Raw genomic sequence first — 23179 nt, forward strand, 5'->3', positions numbered from 1 at the left:
TTAAAAGTGTTTGAAAGACTGGACATTTATAGGATGCTCAGTAAGAGGGCATTAGGATAAAACTGCTAAGTTAGATTGGAATCTGGTTAATGGCCAGAAAGGCAATAGACTTTACCATTTGGGGTCTTATTTTTCTATGTGATATACACAATTTGGATGACATTTCCTAATATTGCTTATACTTATCAGTTGAGTAAGTCTTAACTTATCAGGATATGCGAGGTTTCCTAATAAGCAAACATGAATAATACTGAAGTACTGTTGGAATTTTAATATTCTTACTAATTTGTCCTGAAAGCATATACAAAGTATTATCTTGGTTCAGAGAGAGGTTTCTTACACACTTCATTGCACCAGATTTACCCCTGGCTGACTTTTTAATAGCCAGGCTAAATGTTCTTCTGAGGACTGGGCACTCCACAAGCAAGTGTCAAAGAGAAAGATTTTCCTCTTGCTTGTCTTAGGGAAGAAGGCAGCCATCCTTTTCATCTTGAAAAGGTCTCCTGGGAAATCTAATGGCCAGACTTCTTCTCTCAACACTTGACTTATAAATAAGATCCCTGGAGCCAGGATGCCCGTGTGCCTTCATTTTTTTTAAGGACCAAGAGATGTCTCCAAGAGATGGTTCATCTTGAAATATAAGTGTCCAGGGAGATAGATACAGTGAGGGCATTAACTAGATAGCTGGCCTTGCCATGGTGGGGACCTCTAAGCCCTTTTTGTGGTCCTTTTGGGCGTGAGAACTCAGCTTCATTGCCAGAGAAACAAATCATTCTCAAGATAACTTTTATGGTAAGAAAAAATGTTTCTAAGAGAAATGAAAAACACTTACTAATCTAGGGCTTTTCTATCTTTATATTATACACATTTCAAGTTCTATCTTTGAAGCCTAGGGCACTTTCCCAAATATTGTTTGAGAATTTCATGTATGAATAGAACATGTTTTGGGCAAATCCACTGCCACTCTTCTCTAGACTCCAGCCTCTTGCCCCTCCTAACTTCACATTCTCCTTTTTAAATCCCCTGGACCCCCATGGTGCTGCTGGTGTGTGCATGGGTGCTGTGCCCCCACTGGATGGGCTCTCAGTGGTTTCATCTGAAGAAAACCAACTCTCATCCCTCCAGCACCTGTTGATCGTCAATAGTTCCTCAGCTAAGGGTGGAGTTTCTGAGTCGCCCCACCCCAATCTACTGAAGTTTTGGCTGGCTTGATCTTGTGCAGTCACAGCCACAGTAAAGTCTGGGAGAGGCTGTTTCGCTGCAGTCACCCACCAGCTCTGCCTCCTGTAGGCTTCCTGTCTCCCATGATGATCCTGAGCCATGGGGGAGGGATTGTGGTATAGATGTCCTTTTTAGGACAGAACGTCCCACAGTCTCTTATTCTCCGCACTTGGAGCAGTTGTGATCTGTTCATTAATCGCCATCTACTGTCAAAAGATGCTTCTCCAGGGAGGGCTGAGAGCTGCACTCATCTGTGCTATCCTGGGAAGTATTTGGGTGGGGGGAAGTTTACTGTTGTGTTCATTTAGCAGGACGGTAGGAGTAGATTCTCCCCTAGGTCCAAGGACCTGTCTAGCCATAGGTTCTCGGTCTAATTAACAGGATCGGGCGTGATTTCCATTTTGTGGAGTGTCTCTTAAACCCACTCAGAAAGCAGTGAGCTATTCTGAAAACATTCATGCCACCATTGCACTAATGGGCGTGCTTTGCCAGGCCAGTTGCTTTCATGCCTTGCATGGTTCCCAGCTGGGTGAGGCTGCTGATAACCTTTCTCTGTCAGCAGCTTGTTGTGTGCCACCTTTCGGCGCTATGAAAGTGGTACAGTGGTAACGAAGCTTTCTTGTTAGTTCCACCTGTTTTTCCCATGTCCTGTGACTCAAGTAACTATTGTCTTCAGCGATAGGGTTTTACTATCAAGTTCTGGGGGCAACAAAGGGAAATGACGACAGCCTGTGCTGTTTTGGGGGTGTCTATGGGACCCTATGGCCAGCAACTCCCAAAGAGGTAACCCACAGCTGACAGCGGGCTTTTTGTTTGATAGCATATGGTGTCTTGAAGAAGCATAATCCCCCTAAATATGGCAAGCCCATTTAAACTCTTTATATGTGTTCATATTTTGGGCATCTACAAAGGTCTTTTCAAAGGTCTTTAATATGGATAATCCCTCACAGTGCCTTCTCCTCTACTCTGTCTTCCCTTCCCCCACCCCATTTAACCTCACCTGTCCCTCTATTCCCCTTTTCCTCCCTCACACCAGCTGTGTTCTATTATTCCCCCATCTTAAAAACCCTCCCTCCATGGTCCCTTTCAAGTTCCCTGACTTCTACATGCAGTCTAACTTAAACATATATAGTGAAAGCTAGGATTCACTTAAAGCTAGGACACACACATGAAAGAAAACATGTGACCTCTGTCTTCCCGAGTCTCACGGTATTCAGAATGGTCATTTCCAGCTCCACCCATTTACCTGCCACTTTCATTTCTCTTTATATCTGAATAAAATTCCATTGTGTGTGTGTACCACATTTTTATTATCCATTCATCAGTAGATGGCTATCAAAGGTTCTTCTATTTCCTGGCTATTGCCAACAGAGTGGCAATGAGCGTGGATGAGCATATATCTCTGAGTAGAATATGTAGTCCTTTGGGTGTATGCCCAGGGGCAATATGCCTGGATCCTCTGGTAGATCTGTATTTAGCTCTTTGAGGAACCTCTCCACTGATTCCACAGTTCACACCCCCACCAGCAGTGCTGAGTGTTCCTCTTTCCCAACATTGTCGTCAACACTTGTCATATGCTTGACCTTAGCTATTTTGACTGGGGTAAAATGAAATCTCAAAGTAGTTTTAGTTTGTATTTCCCTGATGGCTATGGATGTTGAACAATTTAAAAAATATTTCTTAGCTACTTATAATTTTTCTTTTGAGAATGTTCTCTTCAATTTTATAGCCAATTTTTGATCGGGTTGCTTGTTTTCCTGGTGTTTGGTTTTATGAGTTATTTGTATATTTTAGATTCGAGTCCTCTGTCAGACGCATAGCTCCTAAGGACTTCCCACCCAATTATTCTGGCTGCCTCTTCACTTGATTTATGGTGTCCTTTGCTTTAGCTTTATGAAATCCCATTGGTCAGTTGTCAGTCTTAATCCCTGAGCTACCAGAATACTATTCCTAAAGTCCTTACTTGTCAGGCGAGGGCTTTTACAGGAGTAACTGCAGTAACATCAGCACCACGAGAAAATTTTCATAAGTGCATAACACCACGTGTGCTAAGTTAGGAGCCCTGGGACTGGGGCCAGCAATTTCTTGAATCTGCTTCCTAGGTGATTCTGATAAAGGCCACAGCTTGGGAACTTCCGCCCCAGGCCATCCATTTGCGAGCCAGTCCCATCATTCCTTTTTCCTACATCTATCTTATTGTTCCTCATCGTGATTTATTGATTCTTTAGCAACCACAGTCTATATGCTGCTTTGATAATGTTTACTTAATGGGTTTGATTGGAACAAGAAAGAGTAAATTCATCTGCAGGAAACATCTTTGTGCAATGGGCAGGTTATTGATTTTTGTGTCTTCATGAAGGGCTGTATAATTGGATTAGCAATCAACTATTTCATACATCTTAAATGTGGACAAGTTATCAGCATGGGCTGGACAGAGTGATGTGAACTTGCTCCTTTTCTTCAAAGCAAATTGTATTTGCAGTGTAAAATGGGTTCTGATGAAGAGCAACGAGCAGAGCCATACGATGCAGGGTCCATCATAGCAGAGAGCAAACATTTGCTATGTTTTTAGCCGATTTTTTTTTATTGCATCACAAGTACATTTAGGAAGTAATAACGACCAATTTCATCTGTTTCATAGATGTTTTTAAATGAACGGAATCACTACCACCTCTCTCTTTTGATGCCAGAATTGTTCAAAGTGTTCTTTAGTGTATGCTGCTTGCTTTCTGGTACCCTCACAAGGGGGACATCAAAATGCCTTTTATCTGTAAACAATGCCTTCTCTTACTCAGAAGTGGATTCAGTCTTACTCAAGAACCCGAGGGGCTTAAAATAAACAACCCATTTGCTCAGGTAATCTGTTCTTTTGGAACATGAGTGCAGATATTAGACTGTAAAAATTCCATTTCTAAAGCCCCCCAAGTGACCTCTTGAAATTCTCTCCCATCTTTATTAGTATAAGCAAATAGAACATGTGGGGCTGATTATAAACATTTCCAAATTCCTGTTACAGTTCCCTGAACATAAATCTGATTTGCTTGGCTTTCATGACAAAGATCAGAAGAATTAATCCACAAAGGAGAAGAAACACACAGTGAAGCAGACATAATTGCTAGCATGTGCATCAGGGCTGTGACACTGGTGTGGACACAAATCCAAGTGTGACATTAAAACATGCAATGAGAAAAAAGACCCAAATTTAGCTAATTGCATGTTCCTTAAAATTTAAAAGTAAATAATCCAGGCTAACATAAATTCTAGCACACAAGCCATAAGCATTTATGACTTCAGAAACCATATCTGCTCCTCTTTCCGGTGTCACTAGTTTCATAAAGCAGAATTGTGTTTATGGGCTGCAGAATGACTCCGTGAAGTCCTATGCTCCTTGTCACTTCTGAGATGGCTTTGGGAGAAGCAGTCGTTACTTTACAAATTGTCAGTGTTCTCTCAAGTGTCAATGGCTGTTATGTTGCTGTGTTGAAGAGCTATTCCAAACCTTAATATTCAGTATGAACAACATGGGCAAGCCCTCCTTTTCCAACGAGAGCTTGTGTGTCAAAGGGTTTTTAAATTTTAAGTTTAAAAAAATTTAAAATTCATGTGTATGGATGTTTTTCTGCATTCATGTCTTTATACCACATGCATGCCTGGTGCCCTCAGAGGCCAGAAGAGGGCATTGGAACTCCTGGAACAGGAGTTACAGAAAATTATGACTTGCCATATAGGTGCTGGGAATCAGACCTGGGTCCTCTGGAAGAGCAGCCAGTGCTCTGAACCACAGGGTCAACTCATCAGGTTCAGGGTTATTGTGTTCTCAAACCACTTGATAGGCAACTTTCCCGTGTGATGACTCGGTTGCTGTTTACCCTTCTGATTATTTTTTAGTTCTATTTTCTGACCTTTTTTTTCAGTTTAATGATTTGTTTTTTTTTTGGGGGGGGGGGGGCGGGTTAGCTTGATAGAACCACAGTGCCAGAAAAGCATAAGTGCTGAACTACTCTCCACCAAATTCTTTGATTGTACAGCATAGTCTGGCCATTTCTCCTTCACTGTTAGTGCAGTGTGTGCTTCATAGGCTTGGGGTTGGGCAGTTCTGTGGACCGTGCACCTGTCACTGTTCCGTGGACTGTGCACTCACCACTGTTCCATGGACCATGAACATCATTGTTCTGTGGACTGTGCACCCGTCACTGTTCTGTGGACTGTGCACTCATTACTGTTCTGTGGATTGTGCATTCAGCACTGTTCCATGGGCTGTGCACTCATTACTGTTCCGTGGACTGTGCACTCATTACTGTTCTGTGGACTGTGCACTCAGCCCTGTTCCGTGGACTGTGCACTCAGCCCTGTTCCGTCGACTGTGCACTCACCACTGTTCCGTGGACTGTGCACTCAGCCCTGTTCCGTGGACTGTGCACTCACCACTGTTCCATGGACCGTGAACATCATTGTTCTGTTGACTGTGCACCCGTCACTGTTCCGTGGGCTGTGCACTCATTACTGTTCCGTGGACTGTGCACTCATTACTGTTCTGTGGACTGTGCACTCAGCCCTGTTCCGTGGACTGTGCACTCAGCCCTGTTCCGTGGACTGTGCACTCAGCACTGTTCTGTGGGCTGTGCACTCATCACTGTTCCGTGGACTGTGCACTCAGCATTGTTCCGTGGACTGTGCACATCACTGTTCCATGGACTGCGCACTCATTACTGTTCTGTGGATTGTGCATTCAGCACTGCCATGCTATGCCCTTCCTCTGTGTCCTCCAACTTGGCTAAGAACTACCCTGTAACTGTAACATTCTTCTTGGAATATCTTCTTTTCCAGCCAAGCCTGGAATCCTTTGTTTTGTGTGTGTGTGTGTGTGTGTGTGTGTGTGTATGTGTGTGTGTGTGTGCGTGCATGCATGAATGTGTGTACGTTTATGTGTGTGTGTACACGTGCGTGCACGTGAGTGTGTGTGTGTATGTGTGCGTGTATACATGAGTTCTTTTCCCATGACTCTGTCTGAGAACTCAGGTGCAGTCATTTCCTTTAACCTTCTGTGCTTAAAGAGAGAACACAGGATCTTCTTTTAACAATCATCAAAATGGATAAAAGAAAAGAAATAATAAACTCAAAATTAAAATGTATTTAAAAACACAATCACTTCTACAACACATTATTTCTTTTATGTCCTTTCCTATTTTTTTCATTTTATTATTGTCCACTCAGAAAACCAGTTTCATAATAGAACAGGTATGGTGCCATGTCTTATGAGCTATGAACTCAATAGCTTATTGTGAAGGAACAAATCTTAACAAAGCAAAGGAATAAAAGAGTGTTGATTTTAGAATATTCTCAATGGAAACTAAACCAGCAAAAGGATGGAAGGGATGAACATTTGATTATAAATTTAATTTCTAAAAAGTAACTCAAATGGCCTCGTCATAGAATTTCTTGATTAACACCTAGCCTGTGAAATTACAAACCTTTTATATTTCTTTACTGCAATAGAGTAGGCTATAATCTTGCTTTACAGATAACAAAAGGCTGAGGTGGTGAGCAAAGGTGTCTTTGTAGGCTTCAGCATTATTCTAACCAAGATTTATAAATATTCCAGTTTATGCTACCACAAGGAAACTAGGCTGGATGTCCCCTGTCTCTCCCCACCCCCTGCCTATGCTATTTGTATTCTTGTTATTTTTTTTTCTAGTGAATTCTTTTAGAAAAGCATTACTCTGTGACTGCCTGGCCCTGAGTGATACGCCCTAATCTTAGCATAGCACTCCACCTCAGAGGAGACCAGTAGTACTAATTGTATGGTTAACCCTAACAGTAAATCATCTGCATCAGACAGCTGTACATTTTTATCCCTGGCAGTATAAGTGTGCGTGGTGGTTCATTTTACACCGCTCTACAGCCCAAGAGTTTGTATCTGACAGCTTTAAATAGAGAAAATGAATACTTTTAAAATAGCCCAAAACTATTGGTATGAATCAAGTAATTTTGGGCTAGGAATGGGTGGCGAGTAAAGCCTACTTACTGCATTCTGTAATTTCATGGCAACTACCTGTTTCTGACATGGAAAGTGGGCATTAAATCTAGAATCTTTTTTATTTTTTGGCTCTGAGGGTGCCTATAAAACTCCACTGAAGGAAACTGAAGGGGTTGGGAAATTGTTTGCTTTGGTTTTTTTCTTTGGCTCTCCCAGAGTGCCAGGCTTCCCCAAATGGTGAAACAGAAAGATGTGACTATGACTTTTTCTGCTGAGGATGATGCTAGGACCCATCTTCCAGGAAGATGTGGCTCTGACTGTGGGCAGAGGATGATGCTAGGACCCATCTTTTGGGAAGGTGTAACTATGACTATTTCTGCAGAGGATGATGCTAGGACCCATTGCCCAGGTTTCTAGACAGAATTTACTGAGAAATAGATGTGAAACTGTCAGCACAGAGAAGGCACGTGCTACTCTGCTAACATCATGATCCTTGTTGTTATCAGCTGCCTTCCTGGGCCACCTTACTCCACTGTTAACAATGTAAGGACAGAGGACACATGGGTACAGTCTCTCATCACCATGTGATTCGCTTCTCTCTGGAGGACCTCAGGGCTCAGCTCTTCTCTGCTGTACCTAGAAATGTTACCACGTAACTGCTTTCTAGGTGGGATTCTGGCAGAGAGGAGTTTTACTTCATAATTTGTTTTACCTGGTTCTGGATCTCTGCCTCACCCTCTTCTTTATGATGGGGTGCTGTTTGGGGAAGATGATGTAACTTTCCTAACTGCATTCATGAACTGGAGACCCTCCCCTTTCAGATGTTAGAAGTCGACAGACCTGGTGTTCTGCCCCTGAACAGCCGCTGTCCAGATGCCCTTCCTCCTCGGTCTGCTGTGACTTCTCCTTCTCAGGCTTATTGTAAAAGAATGTTCCACCACTGCTCCTCGGTTTGGTGTGGTGCAGGCGATGGTTTTCTTGCTGGTGCATCTCAGCCAAGGTGGAGCACTGCTAGCCTTTCTAGATACTGGGATGAAGAGACGGCACAAGAGCACTCGCTGCTTGCTCTTCTAGAGGGCCCAAGTTTGGTTCCTAGCAGCCACATGAGGTAGCTCACTATCATCTGTAATTCCAACTCCAGAGAACCAAAGGCCTCTGAGCTGCAAGGGCATCTGCACTGCACTGCCTCTCTCTCTCTCTCTCTCTCTCTCTCTCTCTCTCTCTCTCTCTCTCACACACACACACACACACACCTGCACATAATAAAAAACAAATCTTTAAAAAATAAACTATCTCAGTGTTGTGGGATATTTCTTTACACTGTGTGAAGATGTGTCACTCTGATTGGTTTACTAAAGAGATGAACGGCCATTAGCTAGGTGGAGCACTGCTCACCTTTCTGGAGAGGGTTCTCATGATGGCTGTGCTCTGGTTTGCCATTGGGGTATGCACTCCTGATGGGGGAGAGTCTTCTGTTTTGTGTTTATTGCATTGGTTAAATAAAGAAACTGTCTTGGCCCTTTAATAGAACAGAAAATTAGGTAGGTGGAGTAGACAGAACAGAATGCTGGGAGAAAGAAGCCGAGTCAGTCAGTCACCATGATTCTCCCACCTGACACAGATGCAGGTTAGGATTTTACCGGTAAGCTACCACCTTGTGGTGGTACACAGATTATTAGAAATGGGTTAATCTAGATGTGAGAGCTAGCCAGTAAGAGGCTAGAGCTAATGGGTCAAGCAGTGTTTAAATGAATACAGTTTCTGTGTAATTATTTCGGGTATAAAGTTAGCCGTGCAGGCGGCCGGGTGCCAGGAACGTAGCCCGCAGCTCCTACAGCACACTCCTGTCCCCACTCCAGGGTTCGTCTCATATCCTGTCAAGGTAAAGTGACTCCATATAAACCAGAATGCCCTCGTTTGGGGGGAAATGAATGTACGTTCTCTCACCATTTCTGTTTTGTACTCTGTTGTAACAACTTTCTTCAACTGCTCTAGGGTCTCATTCTTCAGAGAGGTGGGGATAGCGAACACTGAAACAGTGTTTGAAAAGGGTGAGCACTGGCAGTCCTCCTTAGCAGAGGGCCTGGCAGTGAAGCCATCTTACAGACACAATGTAATAGATAGCAAAGCACAAAGTAGATCCATTTACTTGTCTGGGTTTCCAAGGGTTTCATATGGGGATGAAAGCACAAACACAAAGAAACACTGATGTGGGATTCCCCTCTGTATGCTGTGAATACCATTGATTAATAAAGAAGCTCTCTTAGGCCTATGCAGGGCAGGGAAAACTAAACTGAATGCTGGGAGAAAGAATTCAGAGTCAGAGAGAAGCCTTGTAGCTCCACCAGAGACAGATGCTGGAACTTTACCCGGTAAGCCATGGTCTTGTGGTGATATACAGGTTAATGGAGATGGGTTAATTTAAGATACGAGTTAACCAGAAATATGCTTAAGCTATTGGCCAAACAGTATTGCAAATAATATGGCTTCTGTGTGATTATTTCAGGAGTCTGGGTGGCCAGGAAACAAACAAGTGGCCTCCTACAACACAATACAATCACACATCAGCCTCCTCAAGGTCTCAGCTATTTGGAGGACTAACTGGCAGTAGTCCATACAACAAACCGTCAGTTCAGGGCAGAGAACAGGGATTGGCGGTGAAGAAGCCTTTTGGCTTCTGTTCTATTCTTTTACATTGGTCACACTCATGTGCTAGAGAAGCGAAGCTCAGGTTTTAAAAAAATATTTTTGAGAAAAAGCCTATTTACACATACAGCTAATGTTTAAGGCTCATAAATAAGAAGGTGATTATTTCAGACACAGTGGCGTGCATCTTAAGTCCTCTCGGTTGTAAATTCTACTTCTTAGGAGCCTGCTTACATATTAATTATTTGGCAGGGACTAGAAAAGTAAATAAATTTACAGCTTCTCTGAGGAACCATGCTTAGGGTGATCAAAGTGAAAGATCAATCTTTATAATAGGGTGGAAGTATAAGTCAGTGAAAACAGTGCAATTAATTCTCAAGTAACCCATATTTCAGGAATAGATGTAGAACAGACAGAATAGCTTCTCTCCAAGGCATCAGGAAGTGATTAAAAAGGCAAGCAAATGCCAGCTATTGCAACATCACTGCGTCAAGTCTTTCTGTGGGAATCTTATCTCACACATTTATTCATTATTTATCACATCATCATCCTCTTAAAAAAATCTAGACATTGAGATGAAGAAATGGCTTAAGACACTTACTGCTCTTCTAGAGGGCCCAAGTTTAGTTCCTAGCACCCACATGAGGTAGCTCTCTATCATCCGTAATTCCAACTTCAGAGCATCAAAGGCCTCTGAGCTTAACGGCACCTGCACTGCCTATACACATATACAAATTCTCACACACACACACACACATACACACACACACACACACACACCTGCACATAATAAAAAATAAATTTTTAAAAATAGAATATCTCAGCGTCATGGAATATCCCATTAACACCGCGTGAAGATGTATCCCTGTGACTGGTTTACTAAAGAGATGTATGACCATTAGCAGGCAGGAAAAGGTTAAGTGGGACTTCTGGGGACAGAGAGGGCTCTGGGAAGAAAAAAGGCAGAGAAGCCAGGAGACATGGAGCAGAAGAGGTACAAAGATGGAAGTCAGGCAATACCCTGTGATAGAATGCAGATTAATATAAATGGGTTAAGTTAAGTTATAAGAGCTAGTTGAGACAGACCTAAACTAAAGGCCAAACTTTTAAAATTAACAGTAAGTCTCTATGCCATTATTTGGGAGTTGACTGGAAGGACAGAGAAGGACTCATTACATCTCAACACAAAACTGGTTGTGAATAATCTAAATGCCCTTCACCTGATGAATGGATAATAAAATTGTGGTATATATACACTATGGGATACTATTCAGATGTAAAGAAAAATGAAATCATAAACTTTGAAGGTACATGAATGGAATTAGAAAAAAAATCCCAGACCCAGAAATACAATTATCATGGGCTCTCTCTCATCAGTGGCTCCTAGCACCAAATCTTTAGATGTAATGTCTTTGTTAGGGTTTCTATTGCTGCGATAAAACACCATGAGCAAAAGGCAAGTTGGGGAGGAAAGGGTTAATTTGGCTTATACTTCAGCATTGCTGTTCATCACTGAAGGAGGTCAGGACAGGAGCTCAAACAGGGCAGGATCTTGGAGGCAAGAGTTTATGCAGAGGCCATGAAGGGGAGCTGCTTACTGGCTTGCTTCCCATGACTTGCTCAGCCTACCTCCTTACAGAACCCAGGACCAACAGCCCAGGGATGGCACCACCCACAAGGGATGACTGCCTCCCGCACTGACCAACAAATGAGAAAATGTCTTACATCTGGACCTCATTGAGGCATTTCTTCAACTGAGGCTTCTTCCTCTGATGACTCTAGCTTGTGTCAAGTTGACACACAGAAACAGCCAGTACACGTGAGTACATATTCTGGTACAATTGCAGAAACCAGGAAAGCAAAAAGGGACCGTCAGCAGGGTAGAAGTTGTGAGGGAGCAATATAGAGGGAAATAACAGGGCACAAGTGATCTGATCTGGGAAATGGGGAAAGGGGAGAGGCTCCAATTAGAGAGCAGAAAGAGAAAAACAAATGCAGAATAAGGAGGGCAAAATAACAATTAAAATATCTTTAAAGGTCATAGAGAATCATACTACTAATGGTCCACCTGAAAATCCTATAATACATACAAGTTTGTATATAAAATTACATATATAGTTTAACTGAAGTTTTCTCATCTGGACTCACAATGCTCCCTCCAAGATCACAAGACCATCTAACATTATAAACCCCAACTGAAGCATGAGACTCTCTCTATTGAGTTTTTGGTCAGTGTTGTTCAAGAGATTCTCAAAGCATTAAAGTCTATTGCTATTGCCCTTCTTGCCCTTGGTTGCCCTCCAGAAGTGGAATGTAAGTCTCTATTGCTGAAGACACTATGTGCTTCAGACACAGGATCCAGAGGCCCCTAAGCTGGAACTGATTTGAAAACCTTCTCCCTGAGGACTTTCATGGCACCAGAAGATGCCATGCAAGTTTCCAAAGTGGAGAAGTAACCAACAGTCCTAACAAATTGTGATATCTGTGAACCACCACAAAACCAGCATAGCACGATAACCCTGAGGGTGCAATAGTGGCACATGTATTTCGGTGGTAACCAACTGCTCTCTAATTTGACTTAAGATCCACTCAACAAGAGGGAAAGCATGCACTGTCCTTAATCTCCTTACCTTTCAGCATAAACCTTGACTCCAACATTACATTTTCTGGTGCTCTTTTTCTTTCCAAATTGTACATTTTGTATTATTTTTGTTTTACTTGTCTTTTTTTTTGTAGGTCTCTCTAAGTTTGACTGCTAATAACCACATGACAGAGTCAATATTAAGTTGTTTTGAAAATCTCTTCCACCAGATAAATAAGTACACTACTTAGCCTCAGGCAAATTCTTAGGACAAGGCCTGAAAGGGGTCACATTTTTCTTTTTTTGCTAAAATAACACAAAAAAGGTTCCCAACCCCATGGCATGGCTAATATTGTTCCTCTCTGAACCTTTTGAATGGGGAGAGCTGGACCTCCATAGTCTGCATTGCTCTCAACACTATTGTCTTTTGAACTCCTTGTAGGATGGTCTATTATGCTCTACTACAGTGTTTAAACATGTTGCTCACCCAAAGCCCTAAAATCTTCCACAGTCTTTCAAAAATCAAACCTACACAGTCAAGTCTACAACAGTATTAGCCTACTTCCTCCTGGTACCAATCTCTGTCTTGGTCACTTTTCGATGGCTGTGACAAAACAGCATGACCAAGGCAACTTAGAAAAGAAAGTGAAGTGGGCATAGTGGCAGATGCCTTAAATCTCAGCAACTGGGAGGCGGAGACAGAGGTAGAAGGATCTTTGTGTGTTTGAACCCAGCTTGCCCTATATAGTAAATTACCAGATAGCCAGAGCTATGTTGTGAGACTCTGTCTCAAAAAAGCAAACAAATAAACAAAAAGAAAGCATTAATTGGTCTTGCAGTTTCAGAGGGTGAGAATCCATGATGGTGGGGAGAAGGCACAGTGACAGGAACAGTTGATAGCTCACATCTTGATCCACAAGCAGGAATCAGAGAGAGAGAGAGACAGCTAACCCAAAAATGCCAAGAGTCCTTTGAAGCCCCAAAGCCTGCCCCCAGTGACATTCTTCCCCTAGCAAGACCACATCTCCTAATCTTCCCCAAACAGCTATCAACTGGAGACCAAGCATTCAAACATATGAACCTATGGGGTCATTGTCAGGGGCCATGAGAGTTACAGCAGGTGACAATGAGAGTTCAGATGACAACCCACCAGCGAGTGACTCTGTTGGAGGCTATTCATGTCCAGGCAAGGCCCACAGGACCATTAACTCTGAAAACTGTTGCTCACTTTTGCTAAAGCAGCTTGGAGTCTCCCCACTACAGGCGCTGTAGTGTGTAATCTCATGTGATGTGTATATGTAATTTCATGATTGCATCTCAGTCTTATGGGCACATATATCTGTGGGTGGTCAGGAAGATGACTTTTCATCTATCTATATAGTTTTGATACATAGAATATAAGCTGGGACATGCTATATAACTGGATCTATTTGTCCCATGAGGACAGTAGATACTTAAAAGCCTGCTTTGTTCCTTCTTTACTCAGACTAATATCAAACAATAGCAATTATTCTTCAGTCTAACACAAACTGCTCGTAATTAACTCAATTTTACCTCAAAGCAAGTTCAAACTAGACTAAAAGCTTTTTGTAAATAGATCATACATTTAAAAGTTTACAGTTACGCACAAGGTCATAGCTGCTGATGTCCAACTAAGGTTGCTAAAGAAAAGCATGCCAATTCTTTGCTTGCCAAGTCTGGTAACAAAAGACCTAAGTCTCAAAACTTAACTCAGTGGGCACTGTACCACCCCCTGCCCTCAGGTCATGGTCTCACTTCTGTAACCTAGGATCCTAGTGTTGCCATGGCAATGGCTCAACTCCTAATCACATACCCTAGAAATGTGCTTTTGACTAATAAGAAGTAACTTTTGTGTTTTCTTGATCACTTCAAGGCTCCTGGGAAGAAGAGTTTTTAGACTAGCAAGATGAAGTGAGGAGAAGAAGCTAGGAGAAGTTAGAAGTAGAACAGGAGAATTAGAACAGGAGGTGGAGAATAGAGACTTCTTTGGAACAGTACGGTGTGAGAGAATTGACTCGCCCTCAGATCTCAATACTTCTGCTGGCTGTAGCTTTCTTTCTGAACCCGAGAGAGCACTAGAGCTGGCCCTCAAAAGGCTCCCATTAGGCCATTGTCATTCAAACATATACAACCAGGGAAAATCTATTATAATGGTTGATCATGTCAACTTGGCTTGATCTAAACTTAAATAAGAGACAGACCCATTGGCACAGCTATGGGGGATTTTTCTTAAGTTATTGAAGTGGGAAGCCATAGTGCAAATGTGAGGGCATCTTTCAGTGGTGACCCAGATATATAAAGAGGGCTGAAAGAAAATCATTGGCATAGCAAATATATAAAGTAACAACATAATTTATCATTTATTATTACTCTCAAATATCATGTATATATATAATTTCATGTGTTTTACTTTTTTTGGTCTGGGAGTGCAGAAGGCATGTTTATACCAGTGTCACCATTAACATGGAAGTGTTACATCAGGCTATGATTTCACCACAATTACATCATCTGATCATGGGGATTTTCAACTCTCTAACTCATTGTATATGGACTGGGAAACACACACACACACACACACACACACACACACACACACACACACGAGTCAAAAATGTCATGAACTTTATTCTAGACTTTGACAGATATTAATAATTCTAAGTTCTCAGTACATTTTATCTGATCATAATGATGACATCAAAAAGATTTTCCATCTGTTATATGACAATTAAGCATATGTATCAGTCAAGATGGATTGGATTACATAGTTGTGACAGATAAACACCAAACCTTAGTGATTCAGTGAAGGCCAGAAGCAGGTTTCTGATCTCAGGAGAAAGGATATACTGCCCTGTGACAAGGCTGAATCATAACATGTTTATGTGATCAATACAGCAGGCAGAGAACTCTGGAGAGTGTCATGCCAGTAATTAAATGTTTCTATCTAAAAAAGATCCTCAGCTCCCAGCTGGTAACATTGACCAGAATTCATTGCTTGGCCTTGCACAGCTACCAGGAAGTGTTGTCTTCTGTGTTTATGAGGTAGGTTCTATGTCTGTGAGCTTGGGTAACATCTCCCACAGTTCAAGGTCCTGACTGGGTTGAGCCAGATGAAATCAATATACCTTCTGAGGTAATAAATAGCCTTCCATCATGTGCTTTCTCCAGACAGCTGGCGCTTGCTTTTAGGTTTTTACTCTTTGGAGACTTGTTGCCAGGTCTTTTTAAGGTTGGCAGTGGTAGGTTTTGCTCATATTTTATAAAAATCTCATGGAACTGCCATGGTCTGATGCTGCCCAGAATGTTTTATGTAGCGTGTCTGTATACACATCTGCTCATACACATACTTATCCAATGTGGATTTGGACCTCAAAAGGATCAGACCCTTTCTTGGAGACCAAGACTACAGAAGCAAAGACAGATTTTCTGTGAATTCACAAAGGAACAAATCAAAGGGCTGCAGGCTATGGTTAACTTTCTACTATGAGAGGGTACAACGGAGCAGCCTGCTGTTTTTCATACAAAGGATGTCTGGAATCTATGGTGTGAATGTCTTCATCCTACACAAACTCTTAAATCAGTAGCAGTCTAGAAGCAGCGTTCACATCTGTTTAGATGAATGATTCCTATGTTTTAATGGGAAGAAAAAAAATACTCCTGTAAGAGCTTTGACCTTTGGTCTTAGAAATACTTAATGTATCGACTGGGAATGCGTCACTGTTTAAAGTTCTTATCATTTATCATTATCTATACTGCAGAAATGTAAATTTCAGGTGAATATATGTAAATCCATCGAGTATATTTCTATTCTGCAGAAGCCAGTATATAGTTTATATACTCCTGGGCCAATGAGAAAGACAGAAAGAAATAGAGTTCACAAGGTGAAATCCTTCCTCCTCACTCTGCTGAAAATCCAGCTTTTAGGCTGTCTGCTGACAGTAATTCAACAGAGTGATAAGGTTAATAAGAAGTAGCTGGGCATGGTGGTGCACGCCTTTAATGCCAGACCTCGGGGGAGGCTGAGGCAGGTGGATCTCTGCGAATTCGAGGCCAGCCTGAACTACAAAGCGAGTTCCAGGACAGCCAGGCTGTTACACAAAAGAAACCCTGTCTTGAAAACCAAAAAAGAAAAAAAAAGATTAATAAGGAGAAAGGCTGTCCAAAAGCATTCCTGGGTCCTGAAAGCACCGCAAACTATCCAGCTATAAATAACCTTCTGTTGCTTCCCCAACAGGATTCTTAGATTGCTGACTTGGCAAAGCACAATTATTTCCATTCCTTTCATATTATTTCTATAAATCAGCAGTAGCTTCCCAACATTTCTTGCCTAATGACTCTGAAAATCAACAATCCAGGCACTTCAGGGAGAAAGATCGTGGGAGTGTTGGGTGTCGGGGCAAAGCTTTGATGGAGACCACTCTGTTTTCTCTGATCTTTTCAGCCAGGGAGCAGAAGGGATGGAACTAAGAAATTTATAAATGGGGTCTCAGGACAGAGGCTTGGAAGGAACAAAGCGGAAGAGAAACCAGTGTGGAGACATGCTGTCTTTCCAACTTGGCTCGCACCTTCGTTTATCTTGAAATATTTATTTCCAAGCAATATATGGTTGTTGTAAATAATTAAATGGCATGCAAATATTTAATAAGACAAAATTCCCCTACAGTCTCACGCTCCAGAAATGATTATCACTTACAGTTTGTATGCATTCTTCGAGGATTTATTGTAAGCTTCTCTGTAGGGCTTTTTCTCTGCTCCCCTTTTCTCTTTCATCCTGTCCTTTCCCCGTTGGCTACTTCTATGCCTCTCTGCTCCTTCTCTTCCTTTCAACCCTTCTTCTCAGCTCTTCAATCTGATTCCTTTCCTCTTCTCCTGTTGGTGGAGCACACGTGGGACTGGGGATTAAAGACTTGGTTGTTTCTATCTTTATCTAAATTTTATTCGTGTGTGTGTGTGTATACATGGATGTACCAAGTCACAGCACATGTATAGAGGTCCAAGAACAACCAGGAATCCATTCTCACTTTACCCTTCGTTGAAGCAGAATCACTCTTGTTTCTGTTCTACTGTGTAGTGCAGGCTAGCTTCCTTAGAACCTTTGGTCTGATTCCCCTGCCTCTGCCCCCTATATTGTTGTAAGTGTGTTAGGGCTGTAGGCAGTGGTTGGTTTACATGGGTTCTGGCGATGGAATGCATGCGGTCACAAGTACTTTCACCTACTGAGCCATATGTTTAATATGTATAAGCCAGTTGTTTGCCTTTTTGAGACAGGGTCTAGCATGATAGTTCAGATTGCCTTAGGGTTCTCTATGTAGCTCAGCCTGGTTTTGAACTAACAATCTTTCTGCCTCAGTGTCCCAAGTTCTGGGGTTGCAGGTGTGCCCCATCACGCTTGACTGACAATTCAGGTAAGCACGTTGCTTAGGTGTTGCAGAGTCTCGTAAGTTTATCCTCACAGGCACCTTAACATGTAAATCCATAGAATATGAGTCCATAACAAAGATCCACTGGCCGTGTGTGTGTGTGTGTGTGTGTGTGTGTGTGTGTGTGTGCGTGTGTACTGAAGATTAGATCCAGGGCCTCATACATCCTAGGTAAGCACTCTAGCACTGAACTGCATCCTCAGCCTTAGAAAAAATCTTTTATAAGTGTTGAGATAGGGTTTCACATATTTACACACAAGCAGTCCTGATGATCCTCCTGCCTCAGCCTCCTGAGTGGCTAGGCTTACAGACATGCATCCTCACGCCTGTCTTTCTTTTTCTTTATATGCATTGCTAGCTTCCAGTCTTTCTTCTATGATTTTCCTATTAAAGTCTGTATTTTTCACGTAAGATACTTGTTTTAATATGTATAAGCATGTTAATTTGCTTCACATGCATTATGTATGTTGCCTATGCATTTTCATTATTGCCTTTGTTCTCTTTATTTTGTTTGTGATTTGTAGCTTTCAAATATTTACATGAACACGCATGTCTCTAGTTTTTCTTGTGCTTCGTATGATACTTAGGAACTTATGAACACTGTATTCTCAGTTTATGAGAGATGTTTTTAGTGCTTCTTTTGTGAGTTTAATTTCTTGCTTTATATGTAAGTTTATCATGTGTCCACAATTTATTTTGTAGCAAGATACATGATGAATTCAATTGAATTATTTTCCAAATAGCTGACTTATTTTACAGTCTGCTCTTCTGAGGAGTCTGTTTCCACCCTGCTGATTTCAAGTACTGTCCTTATCAGATATTGGACTTCCAAGCTGAGAGATGGCTCAGCGGTTAAGAGCCCTGATTGGTCTTCCAGAGGTCCCGAGTTCAATTCCAGCACCCACATGGTGGCTCACAACCATTCTTAATGAGATCTGGTGCCCTCTTCTGGCCTACAGAGATACATCAGACAAAACACTGGATACATAATAAATAAATAAATCTTCAAAAAAAAAAGTACACAATCTTGGCCTTGCATACACCTTTAACCCCAAATTCAAGGCCAGCCTGAACTACAGAGTGAATTCTAGGACAGCCAGAGCTACACAGAGAAACCGTGTTTCAAACAACAACAAACAAAAACAAAAAGCACAGATATTGGACTTCCACAGTGGGGCCTGTTCTGTCTTCCAAATTCTGGCTACTTCTGAGCCAAATGCTGCAATTTTATTTGTTTTGTGATTTATTCTATTGTTTTAATGTACTTGAATAATTAAGCAATCTTTCATTTACTCTTGCTTAAAAACAGGATTAATTTTGAAACTAGAATGTGATTATTTACTTTTATAGCATTGAATTTATAGATTAATTTGAGGAAAAATAATACTTTTACATCGAGTTTTTCTGGCCAAAAATGAAAGTCTTGTTTCTAGTCCCCATTAATGTCTGTGTCAGGGTTGCATACCTTCCTTTTTACAAGGGAGGCCTTTCTGGTTGTGCTTTCCTGGAAAGGTTTGTAGTAATAAATACGCTTTCCCCACTTTCCCCACTACCTACTAAGTTTCTAAGAAAACGTCAGGCAAGTGAGGTCCAGCAAAATGTTCAAGATGTTGACCCCTGCCCTGCCATACTTTCTCGCTGTCTTGACTTGGATTTCTGAGAAGTCTGTGAATGGTGATGATGCTGCCGCCTGCCTTTTGATAGTTCTAGATTTATTAGCATAACTCATACTTCATAACCCTTCTTCCAAAGCTATTGTGGGGGTGTTATTTTGAAGCAGTGTGTACACCGAGTTCTCTCATAGTCTTTTCTTCACTTGAGAGTTCTTGCTTGCAGTATTTCAGTGGGAACTGCTTAGGATTCATGTATACTTTTTCAGGAAAAGCATGTTTTCAGTCCTTATTGTTTTATTTAATTTATTTACTTTTTAAAGACAGGATCTCACATGTAACTCTGGTTGGTTTGGAACTGCCTATGTGGACCAGGCTAGCCTTGGACTCATAGATATCCCCTGCCTCTGCTTCCCAAGTGCTACTAAAGGTGCTACCATGCCCAACTAAGGACAACTTGTAAAATTTATTCATTTTTAATGCATATGTATGGGTATTTTGCCAGCATGTACATTTGTATAACGTGCATATGCCTAGTGTCTGTGGAGGCCCGAAGAGGGCATTGGAACTTGGAGTTAGAGACAGTTGTGAGCCACTGTGTGGCTGCTGGGAATTGAACACAAGTTTTCTAGAAGAGCAGTCAGTGCTCTTTAACCACTGAACCATCTCTCCAGCCCCCAGAAAGAGCTTTGAAGTGCTATCAGTCCAGAAGTTTTGCAAACTTAGACATTTTCTTCTCTGTGCATGGCAGCCTGTTTGGATATAAAGTATCCCTTTATAAACCCCAAGGATGATATTCCTGGGTCTTTTTAGTGTTCTTGAGGTGAAGCCAGAGTTCATCCTAAAAATGAAATAAAATAACCAACCAATCAAACAAACAAAGAAACCAAACCAAACCAAACCAACCAAACCAAACCAAACTAACAAACTGTGGGGATATGTTTATGTAGTCCAGAAAAGGACTGTTTCTGATGAATAGTTTTACATTTTATTCTTCTGCTTTGACACCTTCCAAATTTGCTCACTTCTGAGGGATTTTCTTTTCATTTTTTTTCTTTTTCTGAGTAATTTTCTTCAGTGCCCGTTCTGTGTCTTTATCAGTGTTGGGTCTTCTCCCAGTTTTCTTCCCACTTCTATAAAATGTTTTCTCCTTAGGTTTTCTGGTTGCCTTTCATATCCCCTCTGGTTTAAACAGCATCCCACCTCTGGTTTCTTGTGTTTCTTGTCTGGGATGTGATTTCCTCACATATTGGAGCTATTTTGTCTAAAATACCCCCCCCCCAAGACAGGGTTTCTCTGTAGCTTTGGAGCCTGCCTTGGAACTAGCTCTTGTAGACCAGGCTGGCCTCCAGCTCACAGAGATCCTCCTGCCTCTGTCTCCCAAGTGCTGGGATTGAAGGCGTGCACCACTGCCTGGCAATATTCTTTTTTAATGTAATTTTCTATAGATCCTTTGGGGATTTCACTTAGTGCACCCTAAGCCCACTCATTTCCCAGTCCCTCAATAGCTGCCTTTCATCCTTCTGGTGTCCCCTGCCCCCATCCCCCACAAAAGGAAAACAAAAAAGAAACAATAAAAATAAGATAAAAGCAAAAAAATACAGGTAAGAATATTAATTAAAACAATTAATTTCCCGTGAGCAGCACCATGCCTGGCTTTATGTGGGCTCTAGGGGTCTGCCTTAGTTCTGAAAGCTTCCTTTCTTGACTGAGCCATCTCTCCAACCCCCTTGTGTGGTTTCTTGATGAATATTGCTTGATTCTCCTATTTCACATGTAGTCTTAGGTTTTTCTTATTTGATCTCACATGAACGTCGGAGTGTATAAGGAAGAAGAGTGCCTCTATATTAGTTATTCCATCATAGCTTATGAACAATGTATACTGGATAAGCCAGCACTTCACTAGCAAAAGAATCGGAGGCTTAGGGAAAAGTTAGAACACTTGTGTTTCTTTAAGAGACTTAATGCTTTTTAAACCAGCTTCTTATCGTCACTGTGTGGACCAGAAACAGTTCTTAACAATCCTGCTGCTGGATCAGGGGAGGGGCATAGTTTTAAGAATAATATCATGGGCTTCTAAGTGTGTCAAATCCTTTCTGCATAAAATTCTTGAATATTTCATAAGATTCACTAAAACGTGACATTGCCCTATCTATCCCTGTCCGAGATCTGAAAGAGATGAAACTCAAAACACACACCTGAAATGGAAAGTTATTGTGAGAATATTGAGTAACATTATATTTTTGACAGGCTGCCATCTTTATACACAAACACATTTTCATGTAATGTGAAATCTCATTTTTCTAATTTGCCAAAGGAAAATGCCAAATTAGTAATTAATTTGGTTTCATCAAGATGATTATTGGAACCTAATTATAGAAGTGTATATGCAACAAATGCCATTTTTAACCATTCAAAATCTTAATGTTACACATGAATAGATACAGTGTAGATAGCTCAGTTTAAATTTTTAATTTATATTGCTAATGGTTTTTAATATTAAGCCTATAACTGAGCAGTAAAACATTAAGAGGAAAGCTAACATTATTGGTGACTAGCATTGTAGAAAGTCAGCGGAAGGATTCTGGAGTTAATTTAGAGGTGTAGGTGGCAGTAGCCAGCTATCAGAACTAACCCATAATCTTCTGACCTAATAGGACATGGACTTCACTATAGTCTGTCCTCGTCTGGAACCATTGGTGACTCTTCTGCTTCAGGCTTCATTTGGCTTTACACATCCTGTGGTAGCTGCTTGTTTTTACCATTCTTGGACTAGTGTCTATTCAGCAGTGCATTTTTTCCACCTATGGCAAAAGTTACCTTATTAATTAGGCACAGAAAGAGACAAGTGACTAACAATAGAATAAAGCAATTATTACAGTATGCTGTCACCAAAGCTATTTACAGCTTAGAGGTTGCTTTTATAAGGCAACTTTTTTTTCTAGGATTTTTCCCTTGAGATTGTGTTTGACCTTGAATAACTGAAACCTTGGAAAGAGAAAAGGGAGGAGAGGCTGTAATATAGAGAAGAGAGGTTAGTCTTGGATGGTTTAGATGCTTAAATGAAAACCCTTTTTGAGACAGGGTCTCAATAGGTAGTACAGGCATGCCTAGAAATTTTAATCCTCCTGTCTCAGCCCTACCCCAAGTAGTTCTTATGGCAAAGAGCAAAAACACAGGAATTAAGCATAACAATGTAAAAACATTATAGATGTATTTTATTACATCACCTGTATGTGACAGACATTCCATCACACACATATATGTGTAAATAGTAGTTTTCTGTCATGTCTGGTCCTGCAGTTATTCAGTACTAACAAAACCTACAGAGGCTTATATTAATTATAAACTGGTTGGCCTATTAGCTCAGGCTTATTATTAAATAGCTTTTACAACTTAAATTAACCCATAATTCTGATCTATGTTTAGCCATGTGGCTTGGTACCTTTTCTCAGTAAGTCATTCTCATCTTGCTTCCCCTGCGTCTGGTGGCAGCAGACTGAGCATTTCCTCTTCCCAGAATTCTCCTAGTCTGGTTGCCGTGCCTATATTTCCTGCCTAAATACTAACCAATCAGTGTTTTATTAAACCAATACAAGCAACAAATCTTTACAGGATACAAAAACATTATCCCATAGCACATATATGTGTATGTTTTATGGATTGATAACAACCACTCTTTTTTTGCCTTCTGTTTTTTTTCATC

This window comes from Microtus oregoni, unplaced genomic scaffold (genome assembly GCF_018167655.1).
Source record: "Microtus oregoni isolate MIOR12 unplaced genomic scaffold, Mior012 000011F_ref0000422, whole genome shotgun sequence".
NCBI lineage: Eukaryota > Metazoa > Chordata > Mammalia > Rodentia > Cricetidae > Microtus > Microtus oregoni.